Source organism: Pristiophorus japonicus, chromosome 20 (genome assembly GCF_044704955.1).
Source record: "Pristiophorus japonicus isolate sPriJap1 chromosome 20, sPriJap1.hap1, whole genome shotgun sequence".
NCBI classification, from domain to species: Eukaryota; Metazoa; Chordata; class Chondrichthyes; family Pristiophoridae; genus Pristiophorus; species Pristiophorus japonicus.
In genome coordinates, this window is record NC_091996.1 from 79850672 (window position 1) to 79871428 (window position 20757).

The window sequence follows — 20757 nt, forward strand, 5'->3', positions numbered from 1 at the left end:
GCTATTAACCGAAAGGTTGGTGGTTAGAGCCCACCCTGGGACAAAGCCTTTAACTGTTAATTTTCCCTCTGAGGATTCAGTGCCCCACAGTTCCAGGTTGTCAATGTGCATTTTGGCTGCGCGAATATATTCCGCAAACATTGCCAGCTGCGCTGTTATCCAGTGAGTTCCCACTCCAATACATTTGGGAGCATTCAGTTCAAGTAAAACGATTAAAAAAATAGACTGATCATGTTCCTGCAGCAAACGCATTGGAAATAAATGTCGTCATTGGGTTTGAAGATACTGTTGGAAATTGATTCTATGGATACATATAAATAACTGGAACATGCCATCGCACCATGTGACACGATATTTAATTTCTGGCTATTGCACAGATGGTATTAGGAGAAACAATTCAGAACACGCTGGATAATTTGAATTATATTTTACCTGCATCTAATAATGAATATTTGTTGAAGAGAAATGCACCATCTCCGTTTTGTCATTTGATCTCTCCTGCCTTCCACCCTGCTCTCCCCCATTTCCCTGCACTTACTTAAAACATGTTGCAACTCGAACATTTCCCAGTTCTGGAATTGAACTCGGGACCTCCAGCGGGAGTTTAAAGACTCTGTAGTGGATATTTATCTCCGTGTGACTTCTGCCATTTGGAACGGTAAATGTTTGTTAAAGAGAGTCAGTGCAGAAGATTCAACATTTCACTTTATTCCTGAACACTGCCTTCTTACTTGAGGACAAAACGTTTCAAACAGTGCATTCCAGATCGTAACACCTCGCTGAGTAAAAATATACCTCCTCTCCCTACATCCACCGCCCCGGATTTTTCCTTTTACCAATTATCTTATGTCTGTGTCCTCTGGTTACCGACACTCCTGCCCGTGGAAACAGTTTCCCCATAATTCTGAAAACCTCTATTAAATTTCCCCTTAACTGTGATTACTGGGGTTCAATGTGGGGAAGGGTCAGTTCATCCACTTTGCACCGAAGAATGATCGGCCGGGGCATGATCTAAAAACATTATGTTCGAGAATATTTTTTCTGTGCAGTAGCCGGTCCTGTTAATTTCAACAAAAGTTGCACCGGATTCCTGGAGTCATAAGCACTTAAAATTTAAACCATTTTCCTAAAATACAGTGTGTAAATGAGATAGGGATAAAAGTTCATCACATGAAAAGAAAAAATAAATGATTGAAGCCACCACTGTCCCTCAGTAACCACATTATTATTTTTTTCATTCTGCAAAAGAAAGTTATCAGTCAATTGATGGTGATTAAATGAATTCTTATTTTTCACATTAGCTGCATGTCATCAATTATATACGGGTTTTAGTTTGATAATCGTGTTGTAAATATTATCTCCCTGACAAAGAATCGAACCTGTGTTGCAATGGTGCAAGGGGTGGATTCAGCAAATCATTTGAATATGATCTCAAAGTTGCGTGAATTTATGATCACGGTTACAATTTGTTTTGGTGTGAATCAAGTGGATTGAAAATGACAATAATGTCACCAACTATAACGATGCAGCAATAAAACAATTTATAATTTGCTGGTGGTCTAGTGGTAAGGGCTTGGTGATCCCACTGCTCTGTCCTGGGTTTGATTCCCACCTGGGAAGTTGCACTTTTAATTCAAAACCTTACAAAAACAAGAATTCATCTATTTCACAAATCTATATGCAAATCATGTATTACAAAAAGAATGATTGATTTAAACATTATTATGTTCTATGAAATTATTATAATCTATGAAATTCTTTTGTAAAACTTCAACCATTTATTATGCCCTGAGCATGTTTTTATCCCTATCTCATTGGGGTTAATTTGGTGCAAATGATGAACCAGGGCACTGGGTGAGGCAAAGGTTTCCGTAGTGTAGCGGTAATCACGTTTGCCTCACACATGAAATGTCCCCGGCGCGTGCTTTATTTTAGAATATATTTGCTGTAAAATAAATTGAACAGAAGTAGCCCCAGGTTCCCTGTCTGATGAGCAATGAACATTTTAAATCTCCGAAAATACAGAGTGTGTAAATTCAGATCGGGAATAACATTTCATCCTGCAATTATTAAAGTTCAGTTATTGAAGTTTCGACTATCCTTCAGTCACATTCCGAACTCGAGCTCCCTCTGTGAGCGCCTAACCATTAAACGAGCAGGACACACGTTATAGAGTTTAATTCTGGACTTAATATTTTCTTTGCTGTTTCACAATAACCAGATCTATGCTCCAAAACCCATCTCACTGTTTCCCGGTGTCAAGCAGAGAAACACATGGGACCGAATCAGTGACTTTGCTTTTTCGACCCTGTCTTCTGAAGCGCCGCACGGTCCCACTCCGACAGTCAATGAGCTGTTGGGACGTTAGTGTATCCAGGCTGTGGGTGACCACTCCGAGCGCAGCAGAGGGGTTTCTGCATTCGTTCTGGGTTGGGACAGTATTTCCCCTTCTCTCTTCCTCTTGTCTGTATCCCTGTGCTTTGGTTTCTGCAGTTATTCCCCGGCCTTATTTTATGTGTTTAAAGCGGAACAAAAGATGAAGTGACGACACTCTGGACCAATTTCGTGAAGTGAAATAAGGAGCAATTAAAGAATAAGGGAGAAGCCACTGTCGCCCTTTTGACAGGAGAATAACCTCGCCCATGGCTGTTCATCCACAGCAAGTTTAAACATAATCTTCCTGCCCGGGATCCTTTCGCGTAGAAAGCAAACGTGATAAGGGCTCCACTGCGGAAACCGCTCTGACCAGAAGTACAGCAGAGGGCAGCTGACCAGTGAATGCCTTCTGTGCTGATCGGGAATGTGTTGGCTCACCTTAAACAACTTCTGTCCCTCACTGACAGCTGTGAATCCTTCTCCTCCGCTGCCCTTTACACAAACATGTCACTGATCCCCACCCACCACCCCACATCCCCATCGTGTTATCTTCCATGTTAGCACAGTGGGTTCGCGGAGACACCTACTCTCTCCTCGCGGTTAGTGAACTCAGTCAGTCTGTAAAATTAAAGGGAAACAAGTGTCCCGCAAAGGGCAGGGGAAGGAAGAGAGTCTGTAACCTGGGTTTAATTGTTTGTCAAAGGCTACCCGTCCTGTTGTCTATTTCCAGCAGTTTCCAACTTTCACAGGTGGAGATACCGGTCCTGGACCATGCTCCTAAAATACAATGAGGTCGGGATAAAAGTTCCTCACGTACTCAGGGCAAAATCAATGATTGAAGTTCTACAATGGATTAATGAATGATGTTTAAATCAATGAATCTTTTTTTCCACATGCGATGCACATAACTCTTTCTTATAAGGTTTTAATTTTGATGGAAGTGCAATTTCCCTGGCCGGAAATTGACCCAGTGCCGCGGTGGTGAGAGCGCCGAATCCTAATCACTGGACCACCAGGGAACGCTGCATTGCTGCATCGCTGCATCGTAATGCTTGGTGTCATTATTGTCCTTTTCTTTAAACATAATAACTTAATTTATTTCTAGTCGGCTGGATGGCAGAACATGATCCAAAAATGTAATTGTTTTACTTGAGCTGAATGCTCAGTAAAGTATTGGAGTGGGAACTCACTGGATAACAGCACAGCTGGCAATGTTTGCAGAATATATTCGTGCAGCCAAAACGCACAATGACAACCTGGATCTGTGCGGCACCGAATCCTCGGGGAAAAACAGTTAAAGGCTTCACCCCTGGGTGGGCTCAAACCACCAACCTTTCGGATAAAAACCGAATGCACTAACCCATTACATCACAGAGACTGATGGAAGAACATGTTGCAAGACATGCAAAACCAGGGTGTCAGTCAGTTAAAGCTTTGGATTGCTCCGACCGGGATGGAACTTGTCCACTCTCAGTTGTACTTTTCACAAATAAAGTGTGGGACATTCATTGTGGATGCGTGGAAGCAGTCTGGTCCCGCACACTGCAGACACTTCCATGTCACCGCCAACCAGCTCTCCCACAACCGGTGTGATCTACCTTCCAGCCTTCCGGTGCCTTGTCTGTGACGAAGTATTCTGATTGTCCCGAAGCCGGTAGTAGGTTTTAATTCCTTTTCAGCTTCTGACTGCGGATATTGCTGTGATTAAATGCAAACAAAATGCTTACAGGGACAGTTGGATTCACCGTTTCTTTGCTTGGTGAAATTTCAAAGATTGAAAGCGACGCACATCAACCCCAAACCTCGTCACCTACTCGCTAACCGCTACACGCTGCTCCCGTGAGATGGAAGCCCAGTTGCTGTTTCAAGCTTGAATAGAGGTACAAGCAGAACTCATTCAAAGAAAGTCCAAGTCCCTGAGGCACCTGATTATTTGCACCGAACTCCTTCGCAAAGAGTTGAGGTTCGTGTGGGGTGATTTGGGCACATCTTTCCCCACACTACAACACTTCAAACATAACTCAACGGCTGTAAAGCGCTTTGGGGCGTCATGAGTTCCTGAAAGGCGCTGCAGATATGCAAGTCCTTCTTTGCAAAAGAATGGGCTCGTCCGGGATTTGAACCCGGAATCTCTCGCGAATTTACAATATCAACCCCGAAGCGAAAATCATACCCCTAGACCAACGAGCCAACTATTTGATTAGCACGGCGATAAGGTGTAACTATTATAAAAGCATATTTTGTGTATGTTGCTATTCTTGGTTGGAGGAGCAGTTGAGACGGAATCAGTGACTTTGACTTTTCAACCTGTGTTCTGAAGCGCCGCACGGTCCCACTCCGACAGTCAATGAGCTGTTGGGACGTTAGTGTATCCAGGCTGCGGGTGGCCACCCCGAGCGCAGCAGAGGGGTTTCTGCATTAGTTCTGGGTGGGGACAGTATCTTTCCCCTTCTCTCTAGCTCTTGCCGATATCCCTGTGCTTTTATTTCTCTATTTATTCCCGCTCGCTCAGTTTCTAGTGTTTAAAAGGGAACAAAAGATGAAATGGGCATCACTGTGGAACAATTTCTCTCACTCAAAGTGCTACCGTTGCGCCATGAGGTCTCGGTAGCTCGCCGTTGATATTCAGGTTCATCTATAAATATATCTAAATATATTGACAAGTATGGAAGCTGTTCCCTGGTGGTCGACTGGTTAAGTCCGGCGCACTTGTAGAATTTACCAATATCTCGCAAAGATTCCAGGTACCTTTCCCCTACAGAGGAGAAGAATCCCTTTCTGGGCTTTTAAAATGAGTTTAAAGGGGCAGACGAAGCCTGCGGGGGGTAAAAGGGGATGCATTCATGGAGACCCCCCCCCCGCCCAGTGTTTGGACTCATAGGAAAGGGAATTCAAAATGGACCTAAATTACAGAAGCTTGAGATCCCCTAAACATCTGTGGGAAGGAGTGTTAGATCTCTTAATTTCCAATGAAATATGAACTCCGATTGTCGTTTTAACTTCTTTATTTTTGGCAGACAGCAGTAACAAGTTCTTGGCTTTAAGCCAGGTCTTTGTTCTTCTGGGACCACATGGTCAAAATGGCTGTACTTATACCTGGATCAATTTACAGAAAAGAACTCACCTTCTTTGACCTTATTGGCTCAATTAATAGTCTTTTAACCTTTTAATTGGCTCGCTACCCAAGGTCCTAAAATGTCAAGTTGATGAATGACTTAATGCAACATGCTGAACTGCACATAGTCATTGGAGTCTGTGTTTTCTCCACTTGTCTAAATGCAGCCTGTTTGAATTCTCTATCAATCCCCCACTTTGATTCTTTCACAAACTGAATCATAAAACATCAGGTATCTCTGGTTAAACATTCTACAAAATAATTTCATACATGCTAATAGAGTTTCCTTCGAAAATTTGTTGATGTGTTTCGCCACATGTCCGGACTAGTAGCTTCCACACAAATTTACACCAACCCGAGTTCCATCGTGGCCACACTGGAAGTCTGATTTTAGTAGGTTAATTAACCTTATTCCAATTTAATCCAAATCAATATCTAAGTTCAACCAGTAAACAACCTTCCGTTAAGCACAACATACCCCTGTGCCACGTACAGACGGTCTGCTGGGACCTGCAAGGTGTCTCACCTGCGGGACAGCAGCTACAGCCACCTGGTCGCAACAACATTTAATCAACATAAACAAACAATATAAAAGTAAAACAATTACAATGAATAGAATTAAACCTTCCACCAATGAAGTTCCTATTGAACCTAGCCATTCAGTGGCTCCACTCCACAAAGTGAATGATGGGGGTTGCTTAAGTTTTTCTACCTCCTTTTGGATATGCTCCGCTAAGTGGGTAATTTCTTCGGAGCTATCTGGGATATATGTGCAACACTCAGTTCCGAGTCGGGTGCAAGTACCTCCCTTTTCAGCCAGGATGTAATCAAGGGTCAGTCTATTCTGTAGGGCTACTGTGCAGATTGCTACCATTTCTGCATTGATTTTAACTAGGGCCTCTGAGGTATCATTGGCTACTCGTTCCACAACGGATGCCATGTTCATGGATTCCCTTGCCAGTTTGGCGGTCCCATACCCAGGGATCAGAATGGCAAAGAACCTCTCTGTTTCTGTGATAGCTCTCTTAGGACGGTGTAAATGTTCCGACAGTGACTTTATATGATACATATAAGGCACAATGTAGGCTAAATAGCAGGATCCCATCCAATTCTGGGGCAGCCAAGGGTAGGCCTTGTGCCACACACCCAATAGGTGCCATTATATGCAATGAATGTTAGCTGTTTCTTTGTCAGCAACACTCCGGGGCCTGTCCAGGCTTTTCCATCTGTTTTATTCAGAATCCCCGTTATGTTAAAAATTCCCAAATCAGCCCAGTTTGGACGGTTCCGTGGCTTGATTATGTTATAATTCCGGGAGCAGTTACTATACCCCATATTTTGGCCTCCTTTGATGTTTCTAATCAGACAGACCGATTCCCCCGGTCTTCCTATTCCCGTTGTATTAGTGATAACAAAAAATGGGGGCCGTTTGGAATTATTGTCGCACGGTTGGTATCCCCCTTCAAAGGTAGTCAGATTGTAACCTGCTGACTTCCATTTACGTGCCCAGTTTTCCGTATCCTGAAACGCATTGCCTGTTTTATTTTGATTAATTATCCACTCAGCCATTTCCGAGATATTCAAGGGAACTGGCCTCAAGGAAATCCCTCCCTTTGAGTGAATAGAAATATGCGCACACACCCAACAACTCGAAATGTTACCTTGTTTGGCATAAATGTATGACATATATAAAAAGGTATTTACATGTAATTCCCTTGCTACCCTACTATTTCCCTTTGGTGCAGAGGGTCGGCTAGTAAGAAGTAGGCCTATGCCTAGAATACCTACAATCAATAATACAGTAAATTTATACATTTTCGCAAAAAGTAATTGTCCTTATTAGATTTCAGCTTCAGTTATGGGTGCTCGTTTAACGTGTGAAGCGTGGATCCAGGCTTTCTTTCCTTGGACTTTAACAGCTGCCTGGGTGGTCAATAACACTTGATAAGGTCCCTCCCACTTGGCACCCAAAGGTTCTTTATGCAACTTATTCACATACACCCAGACTCCCGGGATGATGTCGTGTCCTCTTTCGGTTGGATTACCCCAAGCTGCCGATACCTGTCGGGAAACAGAACTAATAGCATTGGTTAAGTTTTGACAGTATGATAACAAAGTGTCACTCATTAAGTGAACATCAGCTTTCCATAAATCGACAGTTCCTGGCAGCAACATGGGTCTTCCTGTTATAATTTCAAATGGACTGAGACCTGTAGTTCTGTTAGGGGTTGCCCTAATGCTACATAGCACGATTGATAGTGCCTGGGGCCATGGTGTTCCTTCTTGGTGATATTTGGCAAGCCGTTGTTTCAGAGTTCGATTCATTCACTCTACTTGTCCTGATGATTGTGAATGATAAGGACAGTGTAAATCCCACGTAATGTTCAGTAACCTACAGACTTCTTGGCAGACAGCATCTTTGAAGTGTGCTCCCTGATCTGAGTCAATGCTACTCGGGACTCCCCATCGGGGAATGTAATCCTTACACAAGACCTTTGCAGTGAGATTGGCTGTGGCTCTTTTAGTTGGGACAGCTTCTACCCATCTAGAGAATCTGTGTATCCTTGGCATGAAGGAAGAGATATATAATCAACCTGCAGATGCTGGAATGGTCTGACAGGGGCAGGGGGCCTCAATTGGGGCAATACCGTGATGGGTCCAGAATTATTTTTCTGGCAGACCAAACAGCGGTCTGTTACCAGCTGGGCATGTTTTTTAAATCCCCGACCCCACCAGATTTTCTGGAAACGTGTCGTCATCTGTTGTGAGGCCAAGTGTCCCCACGAGTGGATCTGTTGGGCTAAAAAAGGCATAAGCGCTTGTAGCGCGACTGGCTTGTCGGTAACTCTTTGTCTCCAGACACCATCTTCGCACAGCTTAATTCCTGCCTCAATCCATGTCCATTTTTCCTCTCGGGAGCACTCACCTTGCATTGTTTGAAGGTCTCGTGTTAGAGTCCTGAGTGCTTTCAATCTGCACATCTGTGTTGGTTCTTCTGGAGGAACGCCCTGTGAGGCGGCATCTTTAGCTGCCTGGTCGGCTAGGGCATTTCCCTGTGCTTCTGTGGTATTTTCCTTGGTATGGGCCTTACATTTCAGGATGGACACTTCCTGAGGTAATTGTATGGCCTCCAGTCAGTCTCTGACTTCTTTTCCATTTCGGATAGGTGTACCAGCAGCAGTGATGAATCCGCCATAACATACCAAAGTCGTGAGCGACTCCAAAAGCATAATGCGAATCTGTGTAGACATTAGCTGTCTGTCCTTCTGCTATTCGACATGCCTCTGACAGGGCCAGTAACTCGGCCTGTTGTGCTGACGTTCCTGAGGGTAAATATCCTTTTGCCACTACCTCATATAAGATTGTAACTGCCCATCCTGCTTTTCTGGTACCATTGTCAACAAAGGAGGAACTATCTGTAAACAGGATGAGGTCTGGGTTGTGCAGAGGCTCCTCTGCTGCTAAGGCTGCTTCTTCTGTTTCTTTTAAAATCTCCACGCAGTCATGCTCTTCACATTCTCCCCCCTCTTGCTCCCTCGATTCTGACATCGGGAGCATAGTTGCGAGATTAACAGGGCTGGCCCGGACGATATGGAGATTAGGAGCTTCCAAAACTGCTGTCCAGTGGGTCCATCTTGCTGCTGTCACCTGAGACATTCTATTCATAGACAGCAAATCGTGTACGGTGTGGGGACACTTGACAATCAGCTTTTGGTCGAGGACTAGACCCGCAGTGATCATTACCGCTCGACATGTAGCTTCCATGGCCCATAGGCAACTTCCCCATCCGAGGACTACCGCATCCAATTTTGCCGAATAATAGCCAATAGGTCTTTGCTGATCCCCATGTTCTTGTGTCAGTATAGCTGTCATATATCCTTCTTTCTCATGGACAAACAGGGTAAATGGCTTACCACTGTCGGGGATTCCCAGAGCCGGTACCGAACACAAAGCCTTTTTCAAACTCAGGAAGGCCTCTTGCTGTTCTTTTGTGAGGGTGATGGCTTCTTTAGAGGCACGTTTCCCCTTTAAAATATCATTCAGTGGCTGAGCAAGCTGTGTGAAGGAGTCAATCCAATTTCTGTTAAAGTTACACAATCCCAAAAAAGACCTTAGTTCCTGAATAGTGGTGGGTTTTTTAGCAGCCCAAATAGCTGCAGTTCTATCCTGGGTAAGTTCTCTTTTTCCTTGTGAAATCTTTGGTCCCAGGTATACAACCTCTTCTTGTGATATTTGTGCTTTGTTGATGCTGGCTTTATGTCCTTTCAGCCGAAGGTGATCCAGCAAAGCTCGTAAATCTTGTTAATGCTGTTCTTCCGTGTTTGAAGCTAGCAGGATATCGTCTACATATTGGATGACTGTGGATGACAGGGGAGGTAATTCTCGCAAATGACTTTGTAAAGCCATGTGGAATACCGTAGGGCTGTTGTGAAAACCCTGCGGTAACCGGGTCCAAGTATACTGTTGTCCTTGGACCGTGAAAGTAAACCACTGTTGAACCTCTCGTGCCAGAGGCGCCGACTAAAATCCGTTGGCCATATCTATAACCGAGAAACATTTATGTTCCGGTTTGAGGGCATTAAAAATGGTGGAGGGATCTGCGACCAAAGGAGCTTTTTGATCAATACACTGGTTAGCTTTCCTATAATCGACAGTCAAACGCCAAGTCTCATTAGATTTCTGTACCGGCCACACAGGGCTATTGGAGGAGCTACGCATTTTAATAAGCACCCCTTGTTTCTCCAATTGCTGAATAACCGGTAAGATTCCCGCGATGGCAGTTGGACTGATGGGATACTGTTTCGTGCATGGAGGCTTGGTCCTTGTAAATGACGCAGGCTCCATCTGGAGTAGGCCACAATCGTTCTTATCTTTAGCCCATATCGGGTGTTCCTTCAATTCTTCTTTCTTCAAAGTTCTAATTGACCATGTCACCCGACCATCCTCGAAATGCAACGATGAATCTACTTGGATTAGAACGTCCATTCCCAAAAGGGGTTGATCTACTGGGCCTATCCAGACCGGCGTGGTTAGTTCATGTGGACCCAGCCCGATAAGTACCGGTGTTGTCCTTTTAATTTCCATTTTATGACCCCCAACTCCATAGGCTGTACGTGCCCTACCATCCAATGGCAAAAAGTCTCCATATTGTAGGGATAAGCATGTTAAATCCGCCCCTGTGTCTAAAAGACAGTCCACATCCTTATCACCCACCCTCACAGTTATATATAGCCCATCTCCCCTTTGTTGTATTAGTGCGAGGAGGGGGGCCAGGGTGGGCTCTAATCGTTTTTTGCTATCCCAAGTAACTCCTTCTGTTGTTGTATTGTCAGTCGCTTAAATGCTTCTATGAGGTCGTTATCTTGTGACAAGCCTGGCTTGTTGGCTGAATTGTATCCCTGGCTGCGTCCTCTTCCCCAGCCACGATCTTTCTGTTTGGCCCTGCAGGTCTTGGCCCAGTGACCTTCTTTCCCACAATAATGACATTTTCCGGGTAATTTTCCTACTAACTGTTTATCGGAATCCTGGGATTTCCATCCCATAGCCTGTACAGCTCGGACTTTAGCTCCCATATCCCCATCTAATTGGTTACATCGATCCACCAATGCTTCAAAGGTAGTTCCTCTACCTTCCCAGTCCGGTAACACCACCTTAAGCATTTTTGACAGTTCTGGCTTTAGACCTGCCACGAAAGCTGCTTTCAGGGGTCCAAAAGGGTTCGTCCATTTCCTCATCCGTATTATTCATACCCAAATGTTCTAGCCACGTGCATCTAAACCGCTCGTCATACTCCAGGACATCCTCTGTTCCTTTCTGTTGGCAGGCTGCAATTTTTCCCCAGTCTGTCTTAGCTGGACTGAAGGCTTGCAGCTAGTGTTTAATCGCCTCCCATCCTGCGTCTAATTCTTGATCATTCTGCCCCAAAGCTTCTTCTACCTTGTCGTGCAATTTTCTTCCCTGTGTTTTTGGCACCATTATGGTCAAAATTTGCACTCCGTCCCAGGGATGAAGTTGATATATATTTCTTAAGCGGTCCAATTGGTCCCACGTTTGTACTCCCCCTTTCTTTGGATTGGGCAATTCCTTGGACCATTTATCAATTTTCTCTGGGTCTGCCGGATCATGAACTAAATATTCTTCGTACACCCTTTTCTTTGTTTTTTTGGTTCCGCCCTCATCCGCAGTCTCTTCTGATTTGACTACAACTCGTCTTTTTTTAAACGGGGCAAAGCACACCCCTAATTCGTCATCCTCCGATCCTGTATCGTCGGAGGATTCAGAATTCGTATCTATTCCTCGGTCGTGTCTTCGGGTTTGTGCTTTTAATTTATCCAAACATGGGTACCCTGGGAATTGATCAATACATTTTCCTTTTCCTATTACTGTCTCTTGACCTAATGATTTTTTCCATTCTTTAATTTCACCTTTAAGATCTCTAACTTCCACTTCCAGCTTTTCAAGTTCAAGCTTTTTCTGTCGCAGCTGTGCACAAACTGCTTGCAATTGATCCTTTGTACTGGTCAGTTCTCGATCATGTTGGGAACGCATTATAATTTCGTTCCGCTTTCGAATCTGGCCCATAACCGCTAGGAACCATCTAGTTCGCTCTTTATTTTTCATACGGGTTGTTTTTCCCCAGACGCTTTTAATCTCGTCCAAGGACCATTGTCCTTTGGAGGTTCTGTACTTTTGTGCGATCTTAATACAGGTTTTAGATAAGTTGAATTGTTGCTCTATTTATTCTTTCAATTGTTCGAGGATTTCATCTATCGAAACCTCAGGTGGTGCCTGCCTACCTTTAACAGTTGTAGGCAATTCTTTGCTCTTATCTCCTGTTGCCATCATTTCTTTACTGGGGTCTCGAGTCGTAGGCTTTCCAGCCGATCAATAGGTCGGTGATTAATTAACTAACACACCGCCGAAGTTTAGACGTCTATGGGACCTCGAGCCGACTACCAACCGGAGGGTTCGCAAACCGGAGGCTTTCGGAATCGCGTAGAAGGAGAGGCGAATTTAGACTTTTGACCGAGGACTTTTAAAAAGAGGTGTCCTTACCTCAATATGTAAGTCCGATGTCCAAAATTCAATTTCTTTAATCAGCGATCATGTTCGTGATGCCAAAATTGTTAGATCTCTTAATTTCCAATGAAATACGAATTCCGATTGTCGTTTTAACTTCTTTATTTTTGGCAGACAGCAGTAACAAGTTCTTGGCTTTAAGCCAGGTCTTTGTTCTTCTGGGACCACATGGTCAAAATGGCTGTACTTATACCTGTATCAATTTACAGAAAAGAACTCGCCTTCTTTGACATTATTGGCTCAATTAATAGTCTTTTAACCTTTTAATTGGCTCGCTACCCAAGGTCCTAAAATGTCAAGTTGATGGATGACTTAATGCAACATGCTGAACTGCACGTAGTCATTGGAGTCTGTGTTTTCTCAACTTGTCTAAATGCAGCCTGTTTGAATTCTCTATCAGGAGCATATCAATTTTAAGATTCTATAACATTTTGGCTGCAAACTGCAAAAAAGAGTTACAAAATACAGGAGGTGGGGCCAAATTCATGCATTAAGGACCCCAGGCTATGCACCCTCGAAGAGATAATCGAATTACCCAATCAAGCACAATGGAAATCATGGTCAAGAAACTGGACAATCCTAAAACAATGCAAAACCAGTGGCAGCACATTCTCACATCCTAATCGAGTTACTGCTGACAAAGGAGACATTTGAAAATCAATGGACAGAACAGTGTAAACAGAGCCCAAGAGATTTGATGGGAGATAACGGAGCCTTTTTTTGGGTTATATCTATCCCCCAGTTTTACAAGGCAAGACCAGCAAGGAGCAGCACGCAGACTAGCAGAACACAGAAACTAGCAGAAGACAGGAGAGAAGCAGAGCACAGACTGGAACAAAGACACAGACACAAGCAGCCGGAGTGAAGAAATGGAGTCGTGAAGGAACCTACAAGAACTCATCAAGAACTGACCGAGCACGAGGCCCACGAAACGGAAGGTTGTCAGCAACAAAATTGACAATCACCCTACAATCTACTTCTGAACGACCCAATGGGGGGAGAAATTACCAAAAGGGACCAACTAAAACTATTCCGGACCAAAGAAAGTGGGTATTTACCCCATACATCCAAAATGCAACTTACCACATCAACGGACGCCTACATCAACCGAAGACTACGCAGTCCGAAGTCCTCTCCTCCGTCCAGGGTACGGCTCGCCTAGAAGGCCAAGTGCAGCGAACCCTGAAACTGCGATTCACCGGCAACTGTCTAAAGGGATTGGTGAGTATAGCCCCTGAACCCTCAGAGCTATAACTTAGTTAGTTAGTGGAATTGGGAGCGGGGAGACTGGGATAACTTGTGTAAATGTATCTGCATTCTCCTCTTTACCCCATTTAGAGTTTAAGCTGTATTCTTTTACCCACAGGCTGTAATTTGACACTTTATTCAATGTGTTGTACCCTTCAGTGTGTATTGGTCTGTGTGTGTTATTAAAGGTGTGCCTTTTACTTCTTTTTAAACACAATAAAGCCATACCTGCTTCCTACCTTGAAACCGATTGTCTGTCCAAGTCTGTCACAGTCCCTTCATAATTCCAGTGTCGAGAACCAAGGGTGTGGGAGCGATTCGGAACCGCTCATATAAGGTTAGAAAGGAAAGCTGACCCCCTGCAAACCATCCCTTACATAATGGCGACGCAGATGGGACACTGGTACAAGGGACGTGATAAGAGAGAGACTGGTTTCAGGAAACGAAGCAAAATGGAAGAGGGGATTTCCTCATCTGTGTTTAAGAGGGTAAATGTGGCTAAGGAGTGGGTACTCGATCTATTGTATGCTGAGCGTCCAGAAGATGCTGCAGCTCAATGGACCGAGAGCAAGGACCATAAAAAGTCGATAGAGAAGGCCATTTGGCTAATTTGCCTTCAGCAACAGATCCGGCATCTAAATGAGGAGAATGAGAAATTAAAGAGAATATTGAGACAGGCAGAAGAGAGGTTCAGCGCAAGGGCCACAGTCGGGGAAAGGCTGTGGACTGAGGTGGGACAGTTAAAGGAAAGTAGAGAGCTCACTAAAGAAAGGCACAAAACCCAACTGGACCTTTGACAGTGTCAGAGTATTGAAGCCAAGAATAGCGAACCGGCATTGCGGGAAGAGAATTCCTGCCTCGCCAAGCAAGTTAAAGAGTACGGGGAGAGGGTGAGAGACATTCAGGTAGCCTATAAGGTAGCCCGTACCAGGGAATTTGAGGCAGGAGACCATGGCCCCTGCCAGCAGCAGATCCAAAGCTTGAACCTTGCTCTATCCCGATCTAAAGGCATGGTGTGCCTGATAAACCCGGGTTTAGCCCAGGAACACCTGGTTGAGCAAGGAGAAACCACTCAGTCACTGCCTGCAGCTCCCAGGAATGGCCCGGGGCAGCAGGGGTGTCAGCCAGAGTGCGGAGCAGGCAAGGATTGCGAAATACCAGGGCCAATGCACCCGGTCCGGCAGCAGAAGTTTGGCCCGCCTGATGCTAATGGGGCAGCAGGACCCCGAGAAAACAACTTCGTAGTTCCCCACGACACCCAAAAACTGAGGGCTATGATAGGCCACCTAAGTAAGCTCACCCAACAGGGGGATCCCTCGGTACACTTCCTGGAAGTGGAACACACAGGGGATATTAACGGGTGCAATGATTCAGAGCAGGCTAAGCTGTTGCTCTTCTCGCTAGACACCAAGCTGTGCCATTCCCTCTCTGCAGACAGCAGAAAGGGGCGAAACACGTACGCTACGTTTAAGGAGGAGGTTCTAGAGGCCATGGGTATGAACGACGGGAGTCCTTTCTCCCGAGTGGAGAAGACAGTGCAGCTCGATGGGGAGACTCCACAGGCTTTCGCCGACAGGTTGTGGCCGGTCTACGAAAGGGCCTGTAGTGGGGTTCTTGACCGGGCCCACCTGGCCCCTAACGAGCTGGCTCACTGGCTCCGCAGCCTGGTGGCAAACAGCTTACCTGGAGTGAAGGCAAAAGTCCAGGTCTGGTTCGATCCAAGAGATCCCAGAACCACCGAGGAGACAGTGATCAGACAGTTGACACTGGCTTACCGGAACAGTAGAGGGACAGAGGAACCCTCCTCTAAAGGGAGGGTCCATGAGATTAAACGCAGCTAAAGCAAGAGAGAGTCGCATCAGGAAGGTGGTTATCCTCCCCACAAAGGGGGCGAGTGTTTTGGGTGTGGGAAAAGTGGGCACTGGAGGAAGGACTGTAGGAACCCATGGAAAGAGACCAAGGGAAGGACCACTCCAGCCCCAGCCCGTAAGGCCGGGGCAGGAACACCTGACTCATATGAGACACTCGTAGCTGCTCTACAGACACTCATAAACGGAGAGGGAGCAGTAACTATCACAACCGGTGCAGTCGCCGGTTCGGTAAAACCCTCTGCTCCAACCCACCCAGATGCAGGACTAGAGCCAGCGCAGCCTGTGTACCTGTGTTCCCTCAAGTACGATGCCTGGAAGAGACCGTGCGTTACGAGGAGGTGGAGAAAGTGAAAGGGACCTACCTGCTACATACTGGTGCTTCCAGCACTCTTGTATATGCAGATAACCCGGCTACCTCACCTCTATCGAACGGGGTCCCGTACAGTCTAGTGGGGTTCACAGGCAATGAGCAAACTGGTTCGTTTTCCATCCCGCTCACCATTCAGTTGGGGACACTCAAAACCAAATGGAAGTGTGTCCTGATGAAATGGGAGCAGAAGGGAAAAGGGATCCTGGGGGCTGATTTTATCATTGGCCACCAGATCCTAGTGGATCTCAGGAACCACTGTCTATGGGGAGCCATAGTGACTGACAGGGAAGGTGAGGTGGCGGTGATCCCAGAAAAAGGGGCCAAGGTAACATTGTGTACCGTGAAGCCAAAGGAGGGTTACGACTTGGAATTACTGGTCAGTAACACCCCAGTGGAGTACCAGGCATATGTACGGGCACATCTTGCAGCATTTGCCACCCACAAACATGACTGTTAGTATAGTAGGGGACCCCATGACCCGATCACAAAAGCAATATAACTTCCCCAGGGAGGCAGAGTCAGACCTGACAACGGCACTGGGATCACTGGTAGAGCAAGGGGTGTTAAGACCGATAGCTACCCATGTGAACTCTTCACTGTGGCCGGTTAAGAAACCGGACAACTCATGGAGGGCCACCGTGAAATATCGAGTACTAAATAAGAATATCCCTGCCTGTGCACCCACTGCAGCAGCCATAGCGGATCTCATTGGGAGTATTCCAGCATCCGCGACCACTTTCACAGTGCTGGATATTTCAAATGGGTTCTGGTCCATTCCTTTAAAACGGGAGGACCAGTACAAGTTCGCCTTTACCTTTAAGGGCCAACAATACACGTGGAACTGTCTTCCCCAAGGCTTCCACAACAGTCCCAGCATTTTTCACCAATGCATGGCGAACTGTTTAAAGGGCTTTATCAGACCCCAGCAGTTGGTGCAGTATGTGGATGACCTGCTCCTGTTCACCGATCAGGGGGAGGAGCATGGCCCACTGCTGGCTGAGCTGCTGGAGCTGCTAAAAGAAGAAGGGTTTAAAGTAAACCCGAATAAGGCACAGATCGGCCAGAAGGAAGTCAAATTCCTGGGGCTGACTGTGCGCGCTGGGGAAAGGGCCATAGACAAGGCTAGAAGGGAGGCAGTACAGGAGTTACCAGCCCCTAACACAGTGACAGGGGTAAGATCCTTTCTAGGGCTCACTGGGCACTGCAGAGACTTCATTGAGGATTATGCAGCCACCGCAGCCCCTCTGCTCAGGATCCTACACAAGGGGGTAGAGTGGGACTGGGATGAGGGTTGCGAGGCAGCATTTAATCAGCTCAAGAAGGACTTGCAGACCGCGCCAGCCTTAGGAGCGATAGATGTAGGAAAGGAGTTTTTCCTGGAGGTGGCAGCCAGCGGGGACAGTTTGAGCTCAGTGCTGCTTCAAGAGCGGCACGGCCAGCTGAGACCGGTGGTTTACTCCTCCAGGATCCTCACAGATGTAGAGAAGGGGACGTGTTCTCAAAATGGGTTGAAGCCTTCCCCTGCCGAACAGCCACCGCACTAGGGACAGCTAAGATTCTAGTGAAGGAAGTATTCTCCCGGTGGGGACTCCCACAGTATGTGGAGTCGGACCAGGGGAGCCATTTCACCGGGCAGGTAATGCAGGCAACCCTTAAGGTGCTCGGCATTGAGGGGAAATGGCACATTGCCCACAATCCACAGTCAACGGGTAATGTGGAGCGTTTAAACCGCACCATTAAAGAAAGGCTGCGGAAGGAGACAGGAGACTCACCCCAAAAGTGGGTAGAGGTCTTACCATTGGTCCGAATGGGGATCCGAGCTAGCCAGTCAAAGAGCACGGGGTATTCCCCATATGAGCTCATGACTGGCCGGATCATGCGGACCCCCACCCATGTCCTAGCCCCGGTGCTCACAGAAGGTCAGCTCAGAGAGGTGAACCGGGACCGGTTTGTCAGGAACCTGTTTGAACACCTCAAACAGATTCACTAGCAGGCTGCTAGTAACATGGGCAGACAGCATCAGAGTAACCGATTGCTGCTAGAACGCAGCAAACACCACGAATGGGAGATAGGGGACCAGGTCATGGTGAGGAACCATGCTCGGGTCGGGGTTTGTGAAGCATTATATATGGGGCCATACAGCATTGTGGACAAGGCAAGCCCGATGGTCTATGCCATAAAGCTACCCCGCCGTACTAAGTGGTTCCACATCAACCAGTGCAAGCTGTACAACCCAGGGTCAGCCAACCACAGAGGGCAGCCGGGAGAGGTGAACCGTCCTCAGGACAGGGATCCTCCGTTGGCCGCCCCCGACGGTGGAGGGCCCACAGGGAATGTGGCAGGCTCAGAAACCGTGCCTATAGGGGCGGTGAATTGCAGTACTGGAGGGGCTATCTCACCCATCGTTTGGGATTCGGACGCACCCCCAGTAACCCAAGCCCTGAGAAGGACCCTCCGTAAACCACGGCCTAAAATACCGTGGTCACCGGCAGCTGAACCTCAGCAATTCTATCCTAGGAGAAGGGCAGCCCGACAGGAAAGGCCGAAGGTCAGAAGTACAGAGGCCGCTCAGAGTAGGGACCACCAGCCAGCCGCCTCCAGCGGTGAGGGACTCACAGGAGCAGTAGCATCGAGCTGTCCCAGAGACAAGGGTCTCCAGCTCACCGGCTGCGGGGAAACCCTAGCATCCAGGCGGCTATCAGGCCGCACAAGGCATGGGCCTGACAGGGACTAACCAGGCTACCCGGAGACGGGTGGCGGTTGTACATAGCTCTAATTTTAGTTTAAGGCAGCTGACTGCACCATTTTACATTTTAAGGTTTAGTTTGTCTTGTGTGTCAGCCAGCCTGAGAGCAGTTCTCAAGGGCAGGATCTAGACATTACCGGGTGATGGACAAACCTCAGGAAACCAATTGATGTTGTTTAGTTTTAATCTCTGTTTTTTTCCCTTCTGTAATGTGGTTGTACGTTGCCTACATGCTGGTGAATATAATGTAACTGCAATGAAATGTAACTGTGCTGAAATGCAATTGTAGTGATTGAACCCCCTCCAAGCTGGGAGGGTATAAATGTAAAATGTTTGTACCTGTAAAGGGAAAAATGTGCATCTATGGTGATGTTGCATAAGTGTAATGCATTTTGGGTATTAGTTTAGCTAATTTACGGGGAAGATTATCTCTTGGGAGTCAGGAACTTTGCTCAGCTCGAAGAATGATACCATAAGTGATATGGTATCACAGCGGGGAATGTAGAATTTACCAATATCTCGCAAAGATTCCAGGTACCTTTCCCCTGCAGAGGAGAAGAATCCCTTTCTGGACTTTTAAAATGGAAGGAAAACTTTGGGACACAAATGAATTTTAAAGGGGCAGACGAGGCCTGCAGGGGATAAAAGGAGGTGCATTCATGGAGACCCCCCTCCCCCCTACCCCCAGTGTTTGGACTCATAGGAAAGGGAATTTAATTTGGAACTATCTACCAGAAAGTTTGAAATCCTAAAGTGCACATGGAAGAAACTACGAACTTTAATCGAATTTGGAATTTTTAAAAGGTGCAACCCATGAAAAATCTAACAAGTTGTGCACTGTGAGAACAATGACCACTAGGTGGTGAACTTGTGGGAGACACTCCTAACCTGGACCTTCAGGTATAAAAGGGGAAGCTCCACCTACTTCCATCACTTGAGTGCTAAGGAATAAAGGACAGGCCACAGACTGACCTTCTCTCAAGCATGGGCCTCGTGTGCATTTATACTGTACAGTAAGGACGTATCACTTATGACTCCAGGAACCCAGTGCAACTTTTGTTCAAATTAACAGGACCGGTTATTTCACAGAAAAAATCTTCTCCAACATAATGTTTTTAGATCATGCACTGGTCGATCATTCTTCGGTGCAAAGTGGATGAACTGACTCTTCCCCACATTGAACCCCAGTAATCACAGTCAAGGGGAGATTCAATAGAGGTTTTCAGAATTATGGGGAAACTGTTTCCATGGGCAGGAGTGTTGGTAACCAGAGGATACAGACATAAGATAATTGGTAAAAGGAAAAATCCGGGACGGGGGATGTGGGGTGAGGAGATGTATTTTTACCTGCTCCTGATCCTTACATGTTGATGATCTTATGGCCTTCCACAGGAGAACAATCTCGGCCCTGAGCATGTATGAGGAGAAAGCTCCAGAAAATATTCAATATTCCCACCCGGTGAGCTTTCGCGTGTGAGGCAAACATGTTAACCGCTACACTGCGGAAACATCCCCACTTTCAGCACCAGGTCAGACGGAAATGTTAAGCGAGCAGGTGGACTGCTGAATCCTACTTTTAAGGAGCTGATCGTGGTGCCAAGCAAATGGGTTTTGCTTAATGACTGTAATGAAGAAGTGGGATTTGAACCCACGCTTCCAGAAAAACTGCAAACTAAACACAGCACCTGAGACCGCTCGGCCATCCTGACTATTTAATGCTGTATGTGGCCATCTGCAGGTTGATTTTGAACTTTTGTGTCCTGTCACATGAAATAAATGAGGACAGCAGGCCTATCTCCACCTGACCCCGGGGAAACAATGAGACAGACCTTGGAGCAAGGATCTGGTTATTGCCAAACAGCAAAGAAAATATTAATTCTAGAATTATCCAAAAGCAATGTGACCCCGACGTGAAATAATCAGGGGTTCAGTTTTGCCAGTATTTTCACAA

The 20757-nt window shown here is 46.3% G+C and overlaps 1 non-coding gene across 1 annotated transcript; it reads right to left on the reverse strand.

Annotated features, from left to right (window-relative positions):
• Window positions 1-4478: 4478 nt before the first annotated feature.
• Window positions 4479-4566, reverse strand: trnap-cgg (transfer RNA proline (anticodon CGG)). Its single transcript is given in 2 exon segments — window positions 4479-4514; window positions 4531-4566. It is a non-coding gene; the product is annotated as a tRNA-Pro (tRNA).
• Window positions 4567-20757: the final 16191 nt, after the last annotated feature.